The sequence below is a fragment of the Sceloporus undulatus genome, chromosome 8 (genome assembly GCF_019175285.1).
Source record: "Sceloporus undulatus isolate JIND9_A2432 ecotype Alabama chromosome 8, SceUnd_v1.1, whole genome shotgun sequence".
Taxonomy (NCBI): Eukaryota; Metazoa; Chordata; class Lepidosauria; order Squamata; family Phrynosomatidae; genus Sceloporus; species Sceloporus undulatus.
The window spans coordinates 24146764-24165694 of NC_056529.1; the positions used below are offsets into that span (position 1 = coordinate 24146764).

General features: G+C 45.9%; 1 protein-coding gene across 4 annotated transcripts in view; it reads left to right on the top strand.

Annotated features, from left to right (window-relative positions):
• The window catches only part of GRIN2A (glutamate ionotropic receptor NMDA type subunit 2A), a 112735-nt gene that overhangs the window by 48255 nt on the left and 45549 nt on the right, over positions 1–18931 (top strand). Inside the window, exon 1 of one of the 4 annotated variants that reach the window (XM_042438024.1) lies at positions 1144–1172. The exons of 2 other annotated variants lie outside the window; for them this stretch is intronic. The gene's annotated coding sequence lies outside the window, so the exon portion shown is untranslated. Of the gene's footprint in view, positions 1–1143; positions 1173–2680; positions 2784–18931 lie in introns of those variants that run through there. One more of the 4 variants, XM_042438025.1, reaches the window with a different exon arrangement.

Here is an 18931-nt window from a genome sequence, read left to right on the forward strand (position 1 = left end):
TTTGTACTCTATTAATTCATTGCAACTGACTCAATCAAAAGCAATCAAAAGCAAACTGCTGCAGCCTTTCCCAGTTTGTCTATTCCTCCTCGCTCATAATTTTTGCCATCTTGACCACTCTCTTGACATTTTCCTTGAAACCATCCAGTGTGCATTGCAGCAATCCAGATGGGATGCAATCGCACCATGCATTTTTTGGGGTTTGCCACTGTCATCTGAAGCTAGGAGAGTGTGACTGGGTTATTTCTGCAGTGCTTTCCGTGTGGGTTTCCGTGACAAAACTGGGATTTGAACCCTGGTCTCCAGAGTTCTAGTCCAATGCTCAACCATTACACTGGCCCACTTCCAGTATAAGTGCTATTAAATTAGAGCTTTTCTTTCAAAATAAAAAAGCTTATTGCCAGTTAACTCGACACGTTAATCCTTCCTTGGTGCTCTTTCCGTCTCTGATCCTAACACTAACAACAGATGCATAGAAACTATGCAATATAAATGTGTCTTTCTTTGCAAATGTATAGTTTGCAATTTTGCAGTTTGCCATTTGCAAATGATCCGGAGGCGTCACATATGCCCTGCCATCCACGAAACCATTCTCACATCCTTGCTGCAGTGTCCAAGCAGCAGCGCTGGCTGCTGTTTCCCCTCCTCCCTTTGAGAAGAGATGTGTTTTGTTAATAAAGAGAGAGAGATAATACATAATTCCTTCCCAGAGGAACATCAAGCGCCTTCCAAATAGGACTGAATCATTCCCAAGCGTCTGCATTTGTAGAACATTTTCCGACGCAAGATCAATCAAGGGACTCGGCTCAAAGTGCCTGCCAGGTACAGGGAAGTCCCAAAGGAGTGCTTCGGGGTTGTCACTTTTGCAAAAGAAACTCTTGCAACCTTGGCTCGCCGCGGAGGAGAAACATGGTGGAGGGAGACCAAATTTGGATGCAGGCCTTTGGGAAAGGAAGGAACCTTCTGATCTGTAGGTGGACCTGGCTTGGACTTGAATTCGAACAGACCTTGATAAACTGGGCTGAACCTCATGGAATGAAATTCAGCAAAAGCCAATGCAAAAGTCTCCATTTAGACCACAAACACTATATGCACAGTTTAAACAAAAATCCGCCAAACAGTGATACCTTTGTTGGCCAACCAAAAGGCACAATATACATGCATTAACAGCAGTTGAGTATCTGGAGGCTATGGAAAGGCAACCCCATGTAGAGCACCTTGCAGAGGTCTAGCTGGGAGGTTAATAACCTGGGACTTTGCAACAAGCCTGAAAGGCTGGATTTATGAATATATATATATATATACTGTATGTGTGCGCGCTGTGTTTCTAATTTTTTTTAAAAAACCATTTTGGGAGACAGTTACCACCAAAAAAAAAAAAAAAATAAAAAAAACACACACAAAAGAGATATATATATATATATATATATATATATATATATATATATAGTATATTTTTGTTCCACCTGGGATCTTATAAGACTAGATTTGGCTTGGACTGAATGAATTCTCTTATTTTCCATTTGCCCTGATGGTTTAAAATAATAACAAGATATTGCTGTTTGATTGCTAAGGTATTTATTTTAATGCGTGCGTTCTCTGCCTTTATAGATACTTCCAATATTGCTCTGGGATCTGGAGATAGAGCAGGAATATTGATCCAGGAACTTGCAAAGTTGGGATGTACCTTAAAGGGCATCCATCTCAACCCATTGCTGAGGCATCCCTGAGAAGTAGGCATCCAATTGCTTTCAGACATGGGGATTCCTGGGTTCATAAAATCCTAGAATCCTAGAGTTGGAAGAGACCCCAAGGGCCATTCAGCCTAACCCCATTCTGCCATGCAAGAAGACACAACCAAAGCACTCCCAGCAGTGCTTTGCAATAATCCTCCCAAACCACTAATCCCAGTATTCTGTAGAATGGAGACCCAGAGCAGCTCAAAGTGGTGCCAAACTGCGCGATTTCTGCAGTGTAGATGCACCCTAAGACCTCCTCTCCAAACTCCATATGCCGATCTTCTGTAGAATGGAGACCCATGACACTTAAAATGGCATTAAACTGCATTAATTCCCCAGTGTAGATGCACCCTAAAACCTTCTCCACAAATTCCAGGATTCTGTAGGATGGAGACTCACATCACTTTAAAAAAGTGGTGCCAAAGTGCATTATCTCTACAATATAAATGCACTCCTAAGACCTTCTCTCCAAACTCCAAACCTCACGATTCTGTAGGATGGAGCCATGGCAGTTAAAGTGGTGCCAATGTGCATTATTTTTGCAGTGTAGATGCACCCCAAGACCTTCTCTCCGAACTCCAAACCCCAGGATGCTGTAGGAGGGAGCCATGGCAGTTAAAGTGGTGCCAAAGTGCAATGTGAATGCACCCCAAGACCTTCTCCCCAAACACCAGATCCCTAGGTTCTGTAGGACGGAGCCACGACAGTTAAAGTAGTACCAAAGTGCATTATTTCTCCAATGTAGATGGACCCTCAGACCTTCTGTCCAAACCCCAGGATTCTATAGGATGCAGCCAGTGCAGTTTAAGTGTTGCCATAGTGCATTATCTTTCCAGTGTAGATGCACCCCTAAGTGAGCATCACCCAGAGCCTTTTTCTTCCTGTTACTTGCAGACTGAAAGAGGAAGAGAGAAGGGGGAAAGGCCCTCCTTGCAGCTGAGGAGCAGAAACAACCTCAGCCTCGCCTGCTCCATCCTCAGCCCCCAAATTAATTAGTCAGGCGCGATCGGAGAGGAAGGCGCAGCCAAGGGAGAACTTCACAAGGTTTTGCTCAGTCAACCTTGCCACAAAGGGCAGCCTTGCGGAAGGAAAGGCGCCCAAGAGGCAAAGGGGAGGCTGGAGCACACTGGATTGCTAAGCTTTCCTTGCTACCTTTTCCAGGGGCTTCAGCTCTCTGGAAACACTTCACCTGCTACAGGGCAGGTGTGAAGGGGACGCCCGGTTTGGATCTGGGTTTGGATCCGAAAGGGAATGTATTTGCCTAGTCGTTCACCATTTACAGTTGAACCTCCGTATCCATGGACCCTTTATCCACAGATTGAACCATGTATGGCTTGCCAATATGAAAGAGTATAGATCGGCTCCAAAAAGCAAACCTTGTATCTGTTACAGACTGCCAAAATAAAGCTGCTTGGGGTCTCTTTGGAGGTATGCTGTTTAAATGATGCATGCATCCTGAGAATCCAGAAGCTGCACCAAAGCTGCACTCTAGTGCTTAGGAATGGAGTGTGGCTTTGGCGCGACCTCCGGACTCTTAGGACCCATGCATCATTTAAATAGCATACCTCCAAAGAGACCCAAAGCAGCTTTATTTTGGCAGTCTGTAACAGGCCTTGGTTTTGCCATTTTTATGGAAGGGACACCATTTTACTACTCCGTTGCATAAAATGGGACTTGAACATCCATGGATTTTGGTATCCAAGGAGGGTCCCAACCAAACCCCAGTAGATATCAAGGACCCACTCTAATACTAATGATGATGATAATAGTAATAATACTCTATTGTATATAATGGGACATGAGCATCCATGGATTTTGGTGTATATATATATATGGCAGTCATGCATGGTTGAATCTGTGGATACCAAAATCTATGGATGCTCAATTCCCATTATATCCAATGGAGTATTATTATTCAATGGAATATTAACAAGTCCCATTATATCCAATGGAATATTATTATTTATACATTCCAAAAAGCAAACTCTGATTTTGCAATTTTATAGAATTTTGCAATTCTGGGGAGGAACAAATGAATGGATTCTTTCAAACGGTGGAGACTTTGCCCTCAGCCTTTTCCTCTTGGCTGGAGCTGAGCATCTCTGGCTGTGTCCACACTGCAGAAATAACCCAGTTTTCTCCACTTTAACTGCTAGGGATCAATGTTATGGAGTTCTGGAAATTATAGTTTTGTCAGACACATATAGTGCTCTGGTGCAACGACAACAATACAACTCCCAGCTCCATAGCACTGAGCCGTGACAGTTAAAGTGATGTTAAACTGGATTATTTCTGCAGTGCAGATGCAGAGTATTTCCTCCTTTTGTGTCTGTGCTGAAATGGTTTCTGAGCTGCTGGCTTTCAATGTCCCCCTCCCCCTGCTCTCTGCATCTCTAAATAAACCCCAGAGTGTTTGGCCAGGCAAATAGTAAAATACAAACCCAGTGCATTCAGAGCAAGATAGCCCAGGGTTGGCTCTTTGCTCATGGCTGAACATTTGTAAGAAACTTTGGGTCGGTATTGAATGCAGAGGTCTCCCTCGGAGGGGTGGCGTTGCAAAGCATGTTGCAGCTTCCTTGCGAAATGGAGAAGCTTTGTCTGCCATCCAGGGAAGGCAAGGCAAGGCCAGGCCAGGCCTCCCTCCCTCCCTCCACCTGGCGCCGAATGCATATGGAGGAATGGACCGCGTCCCTTTGGCTCTTCCTTATGCACCAATGCATTATTGGCCATTGGTGTGCAATCTTTTATCTCCCCAGGCAGATGGAGAGCAGGGCATTCAGTGGCCATGGATTGTTATTTACTGCTGATGCTCAGCATCCTAGTTTTAAAATATATATATTAAAAATGTGCAGTCGAATTGGTGCATTTCCTAGAGAATAACATCAGGTGTATTGGCGAAAGGGACCGAAGATGAAGCAAGCTTTAATTTCCAGTTGGAGAGTCTGTGAGTCACAGAGATCCTCCTTTTATGCAGGGCGTTTGGGTGCCATATCTTTGCTTTTTTGCAAAGACCGGACCCTTTTGGTGTTGTGGACCAGATTCAGAGTTCAAAATCCGTGGAACTGAACCACAAATCCAGAATGGGGGAAAGGCAGTCTGCAGGGTTGTTGTTGTTGTGGGCTTTCAAGCTGTTTCCGACTTACAGTGACCCTGTTGTAGGAATTTATCCCACGAAGGAGATTGGGAGTTTATCCCATGAATATCCCAAAAAAACCCCACGAAATTGTTACGTAATTAGGCATAACAATTTCACATGACGGCGCACAAAACCTGTCGTTAAAGTGGTCACAAAGAAGCATCAACGCGCATCTTTTTACTTTTGGGATTTCAGCAACAATGCATTTCCGACATCACTTTATTCGCGCAATTGTGTGTGAGAATCATTTGCGTAATGACTCACCGTTTCCGCTTCGTTTGCAGGGTGCTTTAAATGCACTTTAATCTCTCTTTAATGCCAATAAACTCCATGTTTTTTTGGGGGGGGGGAGTTTCTTCAGAGGGGGTTTGTCATGGCCATCCTTTGAGGCTGAGAGAGTGTGACTTGCCCAGGGTCACCCAATGTTTACATGGCTCAGATGAGATTTGAACCCTGGTCTCCACAGTTGTAGTCCAATGCTCAAACCACTACCCCACACTGGCTCTTTGCAAGGTACCATCCCCTTCATACAGATGAAAATTGGGACACGTATATGGCCATGCAACATCATTGTATATTGATATGTCAATAACATTATCATTGAGAGAGGAGAACCGAGCAAGGAGAAGCTGCAGCAGCTTGCTTTTGCCTAAGCCTCCTGGAAATGGCAAGATTGAACAATCTCTTCTCTGCTCCCAATGGAGTTAATTGAGTGCAAACTGTTTGCACTTTGAGCTCCTGTTTGCAGTTGGAGTAAGCGAAGGGCAAAAGGGAGAAAGTGGGAGGAGGAGGAGGAGGAGAGAGAAACTGGGACATTTTAAAAGCATCTGAGAACATTGGATGGCAGAGGATTAACCAGGATTCCCCTTGTTGTATATGTTTTGTATACATTATTGTATTTACATCATCCTGGACTGCATCTTCGCTGCAGAAACAATCCAGTTTGACCCTGCTGTAGCAGCCATGGCTCAATGCTATGGAGTTTTGGGAATTGTAGTTTGGCGAGGCATTTCGCCTTCTCTGTCAGAGAGCAAACTACAGATCCCAGAGTTCCATAGCATTGAACCTTGGCAGTTAAACGTTGGATTATTTCTGCAGCGCGGATGCAGCCCTGCTTGAGTTTTGGTTTTGACACTAAGGCCACGCTTTCCCTTTCTCCAGCCGTGCAGGAATTCCAAATTAGCCGGCTTTCTGCTTGCTGGTCTTTCTGAATCTGTTCCTGGCAGATGGAAAGCAAGGAGGGTGGGTTTTTTCCCCTTTTGCAGTGTATCAGGAAGGCTCTGTCTGGCCTAAGAGCAAGCGTTTAAGAACAATTGGATTTGGGTCTGCAGGTCCTTTTCCTCCTCCAAAGGCGTCACATTTCTATTAAGACCTCCATCTGTGTCTCTGCAGCTGAAGGAGTCTGTCAGCTTCCTTCTTTATTACTTTGAAATGACTTTTCGTATTGCCTTCGCCCGCCTTGGTCAGGCTTCTTTTCTTTGCAGGAAAATCCAGAGGCATGGAGATGAAAGTATGTCTGCCTGTCTCTCTGTGGGTGTGTTTAAGGGTGTATATATAATCCTTTATGTGGGTTATATCCTACACATGTGCGCCCTATATGTCCCCAAGGACTGAGATCTTCTGGACATATGTGTGCGTCCTCCTTTATATCCCAACGGAGGGGTCAGTTTGTTGTCATTGTGTGCCTTCAAGTCCTTTCCAACTTATGGCAAACCTAAGGGGAACTTATAGTGGGGTTTTCTAGGCAAGTTGTGTTCCGAAGGGGTTTGACGTTGCATCCTCTGGGGCTGAGAGAGTGTGACTTGCCCAAAGTCACCCAGTGGGTTTCATGGCCGACAGACCAAACTACAAAATCAGAGAAACCAAGAGCAAGAACAGCAGCTCCTTCCAAACCTCAGCAGCTCTGTGGTTTTATGCATCCTTGTTCTTTGGGATCAGGCTCTGCTTTTTGGAGCTGGGCCGGCAAGGAGGTGTACCGAAGGCACTGCTGTGAATCATTGCAGGCAGAGCTCCAGGGGTCCCTGTTTACTTTGTCTTGGGGAAGTGTTAAGTGTGGGCAGAGATGATGCCGATTTGCTCTTTTTAGCAGCAGGTTGTAAGGGAAAAAATAATCATCCAACAGCAAAGAGAAAGCTGGCACCATCCAGCTTCCTCTCTCTTTGTGTATCTAGAGGTGTGCGTTATCTCTGGAAGGAAAAAGGGCTTGCAATAAAAACAGGTGCACAGTGTTTCAAGGGGACGCGTTTTTGGAAAGCTGTTATGAGGAATGCAAGGACGGCAAGAAGAGTAAGCATGGATTGATTTAGGCGGTGAAAGGAATTGTTTTGTGGCGCTATGCACAGCTTCATGGTCCATAGACAGAGAGGTTCGGTCTGTTTGGCCATCATCTCCTGCAAAACCCATCCTTTTCCATGTCCGACTCGGTTTTGGAGTGGAGGGCTTCCAAGAAACAGTGTTGTCCAGTGGCTCCTGTGCCATTGTGGTGGCCCATCTATTAAGACTTTTGGATAGATTAAGGTCCAAAACACACTGCAGAAATAATCCGGTTTGAGACCGCTTTGACTGCCTTGGCTCATAGAATCATAGAATCATAGAATCATAGAGTTGGAAGAGACCACTAGGGCCATCCAGTCCAACCCCCTGCCATGCAGGAAATCCAGATGAAAGCATCATCGACAGATGACCATCCAGCCTCCATTTGAAGACCTCCAAGGAAGGAGACTCTATCACCCTCCGAGGAAGGAGTGCATTCCACTGTGGAACAGCCCTTACTGTCAGGAAATTCCTCCTAATGTTCAGGTGGAATCTCTTTTCCTGCAGCTTGCATCCATTGCTCCGGGTCCTAGTCTCTGGAGCAGCAGAAAACAAGTTTGCTCCCTCCTCAATATGACATCCCTTCAAGTATTTAAATAGGGCTATCATATCACCTCTTAACCTTCTTTTCTCCAGGCTAAACATCCCCAGCTCCCTGAGTCGTTCCTCATAGGGCATGGTTTCCAGACCCTTCACCATTTTTGTCGCCCTCCTTTGGACACGCTCCAGTTTCTCAATGTCCTTTTTGAATTGTGGCGCCCAGAACTGGACACAATATTCCAGGTGGGGCCTGACCAAAGCAGAATACAGTGGCACTATTACTTCCCTGGATCTAGATACGATACTTCTATTGATGCAGCCTAAAATCGCATTGGCCTTGTTAGCTGCCGCATCACACTGTTGACTCATGTTCAACTTGTGGTCTACTTGGACTCCTAGATCCCTTTCACATGTTGTCTCCTTTAGCCAGGTGTCTCCCATCCTATATCTGTACATTTCATTTTTTCGCCCTAAGTGCAGTACCTTACATTTCTCCCTGTTGAAGTTCATTCTGTTAGCTCTGGCTAAGGAATTCTGAAAACTCTAGTTTTGTGAGACATTTAGCCTTCTCTGTCAGAGAGAGCTTTGGTGCCACAATAAACTACACGTCCCAGGATTCCCTTGCACTGAACCAGGGCAATTAAAGCAGACTCAAACTGCATTATTTCTGCAGTCTGTTTTGGACCTAAGAAACATATCCAGGGGCAGCTGTTCTGGCCATATCTCAAAGTACAATAGCACCCCAAATCCACAAAACAGGGATGCCTTTAATCAGCCAAACTGGATCATTAAAGCAGTAGCAAACTGGGTTATTTCTGCAGTGTGTTCCAGACCTAAGATTCATGGACTGGATGATGGGAGTTGCAGTCTACCACTCCTGGGGCATTTTGAACTGGGGAAGGCTGGCTTAATAGACCATAAAAGCTTGGAAATAGGATCGAAATAGACTTTGCACGCTGCAGTGGAAAAAAATAAATGAATGAGGACAGGGTAAGCTAACCTAGTTTTGGTAAAGAGCTCTGCATGTATTATTACCCCGTCGATGCCGAAAATGTCTCCCCCCCCGCCTCCCCCCCAAAACACCAATTTGTGTGTATGTGTGTGTGTTTTAAAATAAGGCTTTTTTAAAATAACAAAACCAGTTTACATAATGCAGATGCTGAAAGCCGAAATGTGCCCGACTTTCCAAAGTGACATTATTGCAGCTGAAAGGAACGAAGCAGTGAATTATATCCTCTGTGCGCTGGAAAAGATTGCATTTTGCAACAGCCCAAATTACTTTTGGAGATTATTTTTTTTGCCAAAAAACACATTAATTTCCATTTCTGGGCTCCTCCGCTTCTTCCGTGACGAGAGAGAGAGAGAGAGAGCGAGAGGGCAGGTGACAATTTCAAACCAAGCAAATACATTGAATATCTCAATAGCAGAGGAAAACATGGGCTAAAACCATGTTTAAGAGGCCAGGCAGTGGATGAATGAGATGTTCTGGGTAGATTTGCAAACTCAACTCTGTGAGTGTGTGTCTCTCTGTGTGTATTCATGTCCATGCACAAAATATGAAACCAAATCATATCCTAAAATTTGGTCTTCCAGATGCTTTGGACTTCAGCTCCCAGATTTCCTGACTGTTGGCCAAGCTGGCTGGGGCTTCTGGGAGTTGAAGTCCAAAACACCATGAGGACCAAAGTTTGGGAATCATTGCCTTAGGGCAACACTATAATGGGCTATACCAGAGCTGTGTGTATATGACTTGAACAAGGTCACTGGTCTCCATGGGCAAGTTGGGATTCGAACCCTGGTCTCCTGGTCATAGTTGAATGCTTTGGACTTCTGGGAGTTGAATTCCAAAACACCTTGAAGACCAAAGTTTGGGAATCCCTGCCTTAGGTTGGGACTAAGTTAGGGCAACACTATCATGGGTAATACTGGAGCTGAGAGTATGTGACTTGCCTAGTGGGTCTCTATGGCTGAGTGAAGATTCGAACCCTGGTCTCCAGAGTTGAAGTTTAATGCTCTAACCACAACACCACGAAGACTAGTTTATAGCCAGCTGTAAGTCAGCATAGCTGGCCTAACTAGCTCAAGGTTTCCTTTTTAAGGTGTACAAAGAAATGTCCTCCTCTTTTGTCACCGACACTTAGTGCCCATCTTTGAGAAGGATGCAGTGGCTTCAAGTCCTGCTTTTCAGAGTCTATGGGAGATAGTCTAGGCCAGTGATTCCCAAACTCTGGTCCTCCAGGTGTTTTGGACTTTAGCTCTTAGAAGCCTCCACCATCTTGGCCAGTGGTCTGGGATTCTGGGAGCTGAAGTTCAAAACATCTGTAGGACCAAACTTTTGGGAATCCCTGGACCAGGCTTTGCATCCAAGGAGGGCTACCAGCCACCTCTGGCTCTGACTGGAGCACACCATCTGGACTTTCCTTTCCTCCTTCCTTATCAGAGGAGGTCTCCAATAGTTAGGCCATGGCAGTCCTCCTCTGGAAACGTCCCAGTTTATCCCTGTCCTTCTTGACCTTTGGTGTCCAGAATTGGACACAGGGCTCCAGGTGAGGTCTGGCCAAAGCCGTCAACCTGATTTGGCTTCTCATGTGCAACTTTGCCCTGCAGAGAGGGGGGAAAGTGCAAATGGCTGTCCACATCCAAAGCCCTGTAGGCCTAGAAGGCCTGACCAGATGCTCCCCTTTTCCTCCTCTCCCTCCTCTCCCCAATCACACTCCGCATCCCTTTGGGTTTTCCCTTCTTCTATGCTTCCCCAGCACTCCCTGTGACATCTATTGCTGCCTTTTCCCCATTGAGGAAAAGCTGCTGCTGGGGGCTGGCAGAGAGGAAAGGGAGGCTTTTTGAAAGGGAATGCAACCTGACACTTTGCAGGTAAACACCCGCATGCGGCGGGGGCTTCTGTCAGCCTGCGTTCTCCCTGGGAAAAATGGAAATAAATTAATAAAGTGCAAGAGGAAGGCAGAGAACCAAACAACAACAAAAAGGCATTGCGGGATAGAAGTTGCAGAGAGATGGCATGACGATGCTACCAAGGGTGGCAGTTTTGGGAGGTGACCTAATTCCAGGATTGCAAAATGATATCCTTTTGCATGGGTGTGCTTGTAATTCATTAAGAAATGGAGCTGACGTGGATTCAGGTCTGCATTATATGGATGCAGAGCTGGAATCGGGTGGGGAGAGAATGCATTGCTCTCTGCAAAGTTCCAATAACACTAGTATTAGGGTTAGTATTAGTATTACCATTAATGTGAGTTTAACACACTCTACTCAGGTGTGTTACCGACTGGCATTTTGGACCATCAGCGATTTGGATTCTATCCAAGGATCTAGGAAATCTGCAAATGATGTGACCCATTCCAAGTAGAGCATATTTAAGGCTTGCAGCAAAAGGTGGGATCAAAATAGACCCTTGACATTCTCACGGATGGGGGAGAGAAGAAAAATCTTTTTTCCTCCTCTATCTCCTGAACAGTTTTGGCTCAGCCGCAGCTTCCCAACTGGGATTTGGGCATTTTGGCCAATTACCTTTGCAGCGTCTCCAGAGGAGCGAGTTCCAGTCGCTGGCATTCATTTTGTGCCTCCAGAGCTTCACGGCTCCGGTTATTATCACAAATAAATACCGAGAGAACCAGTATTTGCAGCCGTTGCTTTCGTTTGCTTCTTGGAGAAAGAATTGGTGCAGAGGAGAGGGATGGTCTCTGGGATGAATATTTTACTAGTTTAACCGTCCAGCAGTGTAGGCCTCTCTCCTTTTTTTAAAGCTGAGCTGAGCCACAGGGAAGGAAAGGAATTCTAATTAGGAGAAAGCATGGCAAGAGATGGAAACATTGCCAGGGTTTCGGGGACGGATTAAAACCCATACCTCTCTTGTGAGGCAGAACCAATCTCTGCATGGAGGCAGATATTGCAGCAGAAGGGACTGAAGGCTTTGGAGGCTGACTGTGTTCAAAATAATCTCCCCAAAATAGCTTTGGTGACTTGGGTGATTCCCATAAAGTTTGGCTCAAAACCCAGAGTGGATGCACCAACCCAAAGGTGATTCCCAACCCTGTTTGGGACTAGCAGCACATTTGTGCCCGTTTGGCTACTGTTGGGGATTTTTCATTTGCTGGAATGTCTCCAAGGACGAATGGGACTGGTACCAGTCCATGGATGACCCCTTTGCACCTTTTCAATGGCTGCTAAACCTGCTTGCAGGAGGCTGCACAGAATGCGCGCCAATGTTGGATGGCATTTTCTAAGGCCGCTTGGTGGCCATCTGGCCACCAACCTCCCTGCCTCTGGGCTTCCTTTGGCCACAGCGTCCCTCTCCTCGCTGCAGTGTCAGCATTAACCTTCCTTGTGAAGGAAACCCAGAGAGACGTTTACTATGAGCCGAGGCTGCGGAATCGCTTCCAATTAGGGCTGATTTGATGTTAATTAGCCGGGTGATGCTGCTTCGTAAGCTCTTTAGCACTTATTACAGGTGAGAGATGAAAGTGCCTGAGAAGTTGCCTCCACCAGCGATGCCTCCGAAGGAAACCATGTTTGGGGATGGAGGGAAGGATGGAAGGAAGGATAGAAGGAAGGATGGATGGATAGCAAGCAATAGCAATAGCAAGTACATTTCTGTACCACTTATCAGCAAGCGAACTAAGCACTCCCTTGCTAGTGGACACCTTGGTTAAAACTCAATGGCTTCAGGCCAACAAGGGTAATGAATCCACTCTGGGCTGTGATCCCAAATTTAAAGATGCTGCAAAGTAGGCTCCAAAAGGGCTTCTGCACCTTGGAGACAGATAAAATTCAAATTTAAACCCAGATCTGATCCATTGACCCCACTGACGTGATGCTGCCCAAACCTGATGGGAGCTGTAGTGCATCAAGGACCAGCATTGTGTCACACGTTTCTCGGATGATCCAGTTGCCCTAATTTTTTTCCTGCGGTGGAGCTGACCGTTGCAATATTGTTCTCTCTGTGTGTGTGTGGTTTTTGTGTATCATTGTCCATTTCCCCAAAGGCAAGCAATTAATGAGAAGTTGTGGCGTGAAGTGGCCCTGCGCTTGGCTTCTGTGGGACATTATGGATCGGGAAGAGGAGAAGAGGAAACGCGCCGTGCCCAGAAATCAATTTCCCTCGGGTGGCAAGCGCTCTGCTTATAAAGTAGCCCCATTGAAATCCTCATCAACCAGCTCCTTTTTGTATTTTCGAACAGGGGTGGTTAGGTTGGCTAGGTGATGGTTTGGACCAAGTGCCTTGCCTTCCTCTTGCTGCATGAGTCTACTTGGAAATGACTCCCAGGGAAATGATGCATTGCATTTTGTCTACAGGGGAGTGATCTCTAGATCTTTAGGACTATAAGTCCCATCAAGCAGCATGGCTGCTCCTCATTGATGATAGGTGGTGTTAATCTAAAAGATAACCAGGTTGAGGGAAGGTGGCTTTGGAGAGTCTGGTGCAAAACCCACTGCAGAAATCATCCAGTTTGAGTCCGCTTTAACTGCTCTGGCTCAATGGTAGGGAATTCTGGGAGCTGTGAAACTACAAATCCCAGGATCCCATAGGTTGCAGCACTTAAAGTGGTGTCGAACTGCATTACTTCTATGGTGTAGATGCACCCTAAGCCTCCTACAGTGTGTGATTGTAACTGTGGTGTAAGTTTAAGTACCTTGTGGAGGGTGACTGTAGCGTTAAACTCCACAAGCATTGCATAGGATTTGGGCCAAAATGTAATAATGTGGAAAATAAGGGAAAATGCACATGGCATTTGTGGTTCATTTTAGCATGGAGTGTTGCTTTTAATACATTGATTCAGAATGACTGCTGCTCTGCTCTTCGGATAACCTCTTCTTCCCTTCTTTTTAAAAACTGCATCCCAGTTTTATTTTTTGCACTGACCTTTGCTTCCCCGGCTGCAAGATGCAGCGACCATTTTGCAAAATGCAGCGATTGATTCCCCCTTTGACCTCGTAAGGCGTAATTAATTAAGTCGTTTTGGCCGTGCGTTTTCCAATCCCACGAAAGGTGTTATGTAATTGCTCCCAGCCACTTGCCTTCCTCTGCTCTTCTTTTGGCAAAAGTATCGCTTGGAAACCCCTTTCCATGAATTTATTATTATTATTATTATTATTATTATTATTATTATTATTTTCGAAACAGCAGCAATTGAGATGAGTTTTCAGGAAAGCCTATCTAAAAAGTATCGACTCTCTTGCATCTCAATTTCCTTTTCCATGAAGACAAAAAGGGACAACAGCATTGGTGTTTATTTTGGAAAGCCAAGACCGCCTCTAATTTTGAAGTTTGAAGAAAGTTTGCCCCTCCATTTCTTTTTCCATGTACTGTACACAGAAATTAACTGCATGGAGGGTTATTTTGGAAACCCACGCCGCCTCTAGTTTTGATTCGTGAGGGTCAAAACCAGGGAATGAATGGGAAATTTCTTGTTTCGGAGAGGTATGCTGCTCTTGAAACAGGAGGCTCTGCCCACCTATGCCTTGCAATATGGTCACCGTGGACCAAAACACACTGCAGAAATAACACAGTTTGAGACCGCATTAACTGCCTTGGCTCAATGCTAGGGAATCCTGGGATTTTGTGAGACCTTTAGCCTTTTTCGTCACAGAGCTCTGGTGCCACAATGAACTACAATTCCCAGGATTCCCTCGCACGGAGCCAGGGAAATTAAAGTGGTCTCATACTGGATTATTTCTGTAGTGTGTTTTGGACCCCTGACTCTTTTGCAGAGGCTGAAACCTCAAACCGAGACGATGCTTTCTTCCTACGCAGCTTAATACAGTATTCTCACCTTTCCCTTCATATTTTACCTCTGCTTTCCGTACGGTTCGTCCTTCTCATTTCCTTAAGCCAGATGCTTTATGCCTGCTGTGCGGATGATAAAAATCAAGAAGCCAATTTTCTGCTTATTCTTGGGTTGCCGTGTCGAGCTGATCTTAAGTAGGATGTCGGGTTTTTGGGGCCGGCTTCAAGATCTGGAGTTTTTGGAGAGGTGGAAATAAGCTTTAAATATAATCTACGGAAAGGGCAGTTTCTTAGTTTTGAGCTGGTGACAGGGCCGCTGTTTGATCAGCGAAGAGCTTACGATGTACAATCTGATTCTGCATTAGGTCAAGGCACAGCAGGGCTTAGGATTATAACACAACACAGTGTGATGCCCAATGCTGGGTGATGCCCACAAAAGCTGGTCGGTCACCGGAGGCGATGCCAAGGACTCATCAACCTCCTCCTTTGAAAAGCCTACATTTCTTTCCGCTGGTTTAGAGTCAAGCTGTGAAATGTAGTAGAAGAAGTAATGGGAGATACAACACAACCAAAATGGTCAAAAGTCTAGGAACCAAACAGGGAGTCAACAGTGTGATCCAGCAGCCAAAAAAGCCAGTGCGATTCTAGGCTGCATCAATGCAAGTATTTAGTGTCTAGACAGATAGAGGAAAGTCATGGCACCACTCTATTCTGCTTTGGTCAGGCCTGACCTGGAATAATATTGCGTCCATTTCTAGGCACCTCTGTGCAAAAAAGATGTGGACAAGCTGGAGTGTGTCCAGAAGAAGGTGGCCAAAATGGTGAAGGGTTTGGAAACCATGCCTTATGAGGAACAAACTGGGTATGTTTAGCCTGGAAAAGAAAAGATTAGGAGGTGATATGATAGCCCTGTTTAAGTATATGAAGGGAAGACACACTGAGGATGGAGCTTGTTTTCTGCTGCTCCAGAGAATAGGACACAGATCAGTGGATGCAAAATACACAAGAAGAGATTCCACCTAAACATTAGGAAGAACTTCCTGATGGTAAGAGCTCTTTGGTGGTGGAGTCTCCTTCTTTAGAGGTTTTTAAGAAGAGGCAGGATGGCCATCTGTCGGGGTGCTTGGAATGTGTATCCCTGCATGGCAGAATGGGGTTGGATTGGATGGCCCTTGGGGTCTCTTCCAACTTTATGATTCTATGAATTCAGCCAAAAGGGAAAGGAGGGAGCAGAGTCCTTCCCTTCTCTAGAGGCTCAGGCAAAGGCAAACTGCTGCATCTTCTCCAACTTGTCTGATCTTCCTCATTAATAACTTTTTGCCATCTTGGTCACCCTCTGAGGTTGCTTGGCTGGTCGTGTCCTGGTTTTCATCTGTGAAATGTCAGAGGCCAAATGATCCCCTGGACCCGATCCAAGGAGATGTTTTGAGGAGCATCAGCAAAGAGCAGTCGGCTGTGCCACGCAGTGAGAGGCCCGTGTCTCAACCGATCCCTCCCGAGAGACGCCAGCGTTTAATATTTGTGTTCGGTACATCATTGAGGTTAATGTAAGTTAACAGCTTGGAGAACAGAGGAGGGAGAGATGCACACACACATGCACACCTGCAAAGCCAGCAAAATGCAGGGACTCTTTTTAAAAAAGTCATAATGGATCAGCTCCTTTGTGCCACTGCTGGCTGGTAAAGGAACAGGTTGGAAGATTTTCTGGCAGCCCATGTTCTTTTTGGACACGTCAGCGATAAAAAGGACCAGATGGGGGTCCCTTGGCATGGCTGGCAGAGAGCAAAGCCTCTCTCCCTGGACTGCTGAGAGGGCAAATCCCTTCCTCTCCTCTTGGCTTGATGCAGTCTTGAAGGGAGGTTTTGCCGCGTGGCATTCCCTCTGCAGTGCTTCCAAGACCCTGCATTGTTTTGGGGACCCAATTTTGGGCATCTGCTTGGCTTCAACCATCCCTGCAACCAGCCGGAGGCAGAGGCCTGGTCAAGGGTTTTGGGGGAGGCTGAAGGATGCTTGCTCCATTCTCAACATGACATTCTTTCAAACATTTAAACATGGCCATCATGTCACCTCTTAACCTTCCTTCCTAAACATCCTCAGCTCCTTCAACTGCTCCTCATAGGGCTTGGTGGTTTCCAGACCGTCCTTCATTTTGGTCGTCCTCCTCTGGACACGCTTAACAGTTAAATGGAGGGTGTGTTGTATTTTGGACGTATCATAAGATGACATGACTCCTTGGAGAAGCCAATTGTGCTTGGTAAAGTGGAAGGCAGGAGGGAAAGATGGAGATGGCACATGAGGTGGGTTGACTCCATGAAAGGACTTCCTTGCTGACCAAGGTTGCTCCTGGAAGTCTCTCATTCAGAAGGTTACCAGAAGTCCAAGATGACTGACATCGATTAACACCAAACTCAATGGTGCCAAATCCCCAGGCAAATAAATCCCTGCTCCCTGGAGCTAATGGGTGCAAATATTGTACCGGTGGGGTAGGGACATGGCTGGTCCGCCAGGTCTGGTGGGCTATAAAGCATCGATTTAGACTGATCCAGACCCTTCTGTCCTTGTTTGTTAGAATTGAGGCTGTTGACGGCAAAGTGGAATCTGTCACCGCCGATGCCATTTGGTCTCTTGAGAAGGCAGCGTCTGAGTGTGTCGCTGTTTTGCAGAACTTCAGGGCTGCCATCTGGACTGGGTGCGTTTTGGGAGCGTTAAATCAACTTTGAAAACCAAATGCAGTCCTAGGAAGCAGGCAGCGGGGCGGATGGAGGGATGGAAGGATGGATGGGGGAGAATTCATCTGAATCCCTCAGCACTTGCTTTCCCGATTCCCTGGGCGCCATTGGGATACTCCATGGAATGCCTATTAACTGCTCATTTAGCATAATTTGGTTAGGGCTGTTGAGATAATGAATGTGCATCTTGCCATTTGCTGCTCATTGATGCACCCGCCTCTGCCCAAAGCTACATTTGTGGGTTGCAAAGGCTGGGTGCACAGGAGGAACGTGGGAGAAACAGGGCGGCGTGTGGCAAAGCTTTGCCCTAAGCTGCTAAAAACACCAATCAAATAAGTATTGTCATGGATGAAGAGGTACATTTGCAGAGCATTTTAAAATAGAAATCACTCAAGCAGCCTTTTCCAAGTTGTTGGACTGAGGCTCCCATCATCCCCAAAGGGAGAGAGCTGTGGTCCAGCACATCCGTTGGAGGCTGGAAAAGGCTGGTCTGCACAGGAACTGCCATTCTAAAAACTGTAAGGTGCTGGCATAGTTGGAAGCAATGATTAAAACTTGTCAGTTGTGGTGGATGATGGGTTCCATGTCTGTAGCAATTAATTCACTTGGGGTTTTTAGAGGTTTTATTGGAACTAGATCTCATTGGAGAGACAAGTGTCCCAGGTTACACTTGTCCTTCCATATTTGCTAGGCTTGGGGGCACAAGACCCCCGTGAATATGGGGGAAAAACGCAAATAACAAAAACACCATGTTAGAGAGGACACCTCTCTAGGAATCTCTAGGTCCTCCAGGGCAACTCTGTGGCCAACGGCCGACAGACACTGACCATAGAACTGCGCTGGAGGAGCTACAAAGGCCTAGCAGAGTATTCTCTCTAGGAATCTCTTGGTCTTTTGATGCAGCTTTTAGTTAAAGTTGACCATAGAGTTGCACTGAAGGACCTAGATATTCCTAGAGAGAACGTATTAATCAAATCCGTGAATAATCAAATCTGTAAATATCAAAAACTATGCATTTTATTTTATTATTATTATTTTAAAAATAGAGAGTTATCCTTCCTTATCACTTAGCCTTTGCAAAGGTGGTTGCATTTCGAACCTCGCTCTTGCAAAATAATATCTCGTGGTTATTAATTTTGAATGAATTACCCTCGATTCCAATGGTTCTGGCCTTCAAGAGTGGCTCTGTTGTCGAGAGATGTGACAAAATTGAGTTGGCAGCTGAGACGGTGGGAGCGAAGTGGAGGGAGGATAATGGGGAAGAGCCACTTGTACGTTTTGTACGACAAACGCTCTAACAACACGAGTTCAAAACCTGCCAAGATTCCATCTTTCTCCCCTTCCTTTCACATAGATATGTTTCCCCTTGGCCAGGTCTGTTTACCATGAACCATCTTCTTGGACAAGAATGAAATTGCTCCTCAGGCTTACTCAATGCCTCTGGTTGGTGGGCCCGTTCCATTCTTTACTGGTGCCCCATCTCCTTCATCCACCTGCTCCTAGGTGTAAGTCGGCTGGTGGAACTTCATGCTAGCTTACAACGGGATCTCCATCTTAGCTATCTCTGTAGTCTTTTTCTTCGTCTTCCACCGCCATGATGGGCACTGTCCATTTTGGAGGAGTGAGCGCTGAGGTCGGTCTGTTGTCCAGACGCTTTCCATCGGACGGAGCCATTCGGATGACTCTGCGACTTCCTTAATCGCGACAAATAACACACATCTTGGAGATAAGC